General features: G+C 43.0%; 1 pseudogene; it reads left to right on the forward strand.

Annotated features, from left to right (window-relative positions):
- Positions 1-1,636: 1,636 nt before the first annotated feature.
- On the forward strand, positions 1,637-2,196 carry LOC142433866 (ribulose-phosphate 3-epimerase-like; annotated as a pseudogene).
- Positions 2,197-2,673: the final 477 nt, after the last annotated feature.

The raw sequence follows: 2,673 nt of genomic DNA on the forward strand, positions 1-2,673 counted from the left end.
AAAATTCAATTTCTTTTTCTGTGAGTTACATCTGGTAGGTGAGTAATTTTCTGGAAGGAAGGGAATGATCCACCTGTCATGAAGATCATTCCCTGTTGGGCCTTGTAAATTAGAAAAGGTTCATTTCTTCATGGCTGCTTGTAAGGACTTCATTGAAGGTTCTTGAAGAATCTGATGAGAAGGCTGTTGTGACAAATATCTGGTTGTTGGCAGGGTCGATATCACCACTGTGTCTTCTGTAGCTAGGCCAGTTTGCCTAAGCTGAAAGGAAAGTGCATGTGTTATTTGGAGATGAAGGGGAGCTGGTTAGCTTTAAAGAGTGTAGAGAGTTAGTGTTAACTAAACATACTTTATTGGGGCTTATTCTACGTATCTGAGAAATTTCAAAAGTAAAACTCTTGGAGTGTTCAAATTGTAGACATGATGGAAAACGAGTTTTTTATTTAGACCATAGCAGTGTTTGTTTCTTTGTTGTTGTTGTTTTTGAATGGATTTTTGTTTGTCTATTGTATTTGCAGCACATGCATCTAACAACTGAAGCTAAAAGACTGTAAATATTTGAATACTGCTTTCGGTTTCTAAATTAGAGGGAACTGTGAGACACTACTACAGATGATGTGGTTCCTGTGGCCCACCAACTTGCAACCAGTGTCAGCGTGCTCTTCATTTTCTGCTTCCTTGCCCAATGCTCAGTTGGCCACTGCATTCAACTTTGGTCTTGTATCTACAACCTACACCAATGGGTCTCTATCAAGGGCTTTATTAATAACCTTGAGCATCTGCTCACACTCCCATCATTGGAACTAAATCCAGAGAGGGACTGGCATACAGCTGGATTGTTCTACTTGTAGAAAATGAAAGACACCGAACGTGTCCTCAACTTCTGAACTTTAAATATCCAACTGCAACTAGCTGAAAACAAAATGTGAACGAACCCTTCAACTCATGTGTGTGTGTGTGTGTGTGTGAATGCACAGAAAAGAATTTGAAAATATTCATACCAAACACACAGCAACAATTCAATAACTACTACCTGTGGGACTGGGATTTGGGGTCAGGGCATGAGAACCTTTCACTCTTGACAGTGGTTTTGGTAGTTTTCTTTTTCTGGTAGGGTTTGAATACTTAGAGCAATTGCATCCGTTCCTATTTTCCCCAAGCACTGAAATCAGGATAAGGATAGAGGAATGTTAGTGAGGGCACACAGCAAAGCATTAAGAATTGCTACCTTTGTGTGTGTGTGTGTGTGGGGGGGTGTTATTGTTTGTGTGTATGATGAATTTTAAATGGTTGATTCTTTTTTGTTTGTGACAGGAAATTATATTTTGTATTTGAATCCGAGTGTCTTTCAAACCATTTTTAAATTATGTTAAAAGAAAGCATGGTTATAGAAAAGTATTCTAGAGCTCACCAATTTTCCGAATGTCTATAACCATTAAACCACGTGGTCCTCCCAACTCAGTTGTTGCTAACCTGTTGTTTGTTTGTTTTCCCTCCAGATTTAGGCCTATTTGTAGATGCTTATATCAAATTATGGGAGTGTGAGGAAAATTGTAGGGCTGGCTGGGCCAATTGGGGTGACGCTTAGGTCTGGCCAGGGGACTCGTGGTATAACTTAGTCTTAGGAACCAGCACCATGGCATCTGATGCAAAATTGGCCCAACTCATCCTCAGTAGCCACCTGGCCAATTGAGGGAGAGAGTGCTTCCGGATGCTGGACTCTGGGGCCGCATATCTGCCCTGAATATGCTGGATGGGCATTTTGTTCCGTGTCACCTCTGGTCACTCTGTGGGAGAGGGTCCTCCAAAAGCAGCTGGGTCAGGCCCCTTTCTTGGGCATGCGCATGATGGTCAGTGTCCAGGCCTGAGCAGTGGGGAAAGCCCATGGTTGTCACAGGGCCTGTCAGTAGGCATCCAGGAGCACGGCATGAAGGTTGGTGCTGCCATCCACCCGGGGGCTCCAGGGGAGTCCTTTGTGCCTTGGTCTAATCAGAGCGACAGGGCCTTGGTGAGACTATGGAACCTACTGGGATTGGAAGACAGACACTCATGGGCGACATGATGCCAAAGGGCCACAGGTCGAGGCCCCAGTTCCCGTCTTTGGGCACAGAGGCCGATGGTGGAGAAGGTGCTGGCACTATCCCTAAGGGTGCAGAGGCAGGAGCTGACGTGGGTGTGCTGGCAGGGCCAGGATGAGGAGGGACGGCCCCAGCTCTGAGATCGGCTGGTTAAGAAGCGTTTGCTCAGAAGCTGCTCAGCCATGTTCTGCTGATCAGTGAAACCTCAAACAGCAGTCTTTCTTCTGCTCATGAAATCTACGTTTTCCTGGATAACAAGAACACTGACTACCAAATCATAGGTAGTACTCCCTTTCTGAGTAATTGTTCTTCCAGTAACTAAAATTCTTAATAAAGAATGTTCTAAAAGGGTGGGAATTGGTGTGTATTTTTAGTGGTAGAATTTAAAGATTAATATGGTGAATGCCTGTTTTTATTGGGAGACCTGTTTTTTAAGTAAAAAATATGGCTCTATTATGTTTGCAAATCATAAATTTTTTAAGATCATTTTACTGGGGGCTCTTACAGCTCTTATACCAATCCATACATCAATTGTATGGATTGATTGTAACATATTTGTACATATGTTGCCATCATTACTTTCTAAATATTTGCA

Source organism: Tenrec ecaudatus, chromosome X (assembly GCF_050624435.1).
Source record: "Tenrec ecaudatus isolate mTenEca1 chromosome X, mTenEca1.hap1, whole genome shotgun sequence".
Classification (NCBI taxonomy): Eukaryota; Metazoa; Chordata; class Mammalia; order Afrosoricida; family Tenrecidae; genus Tenrec; species Tenrec ecaudatus.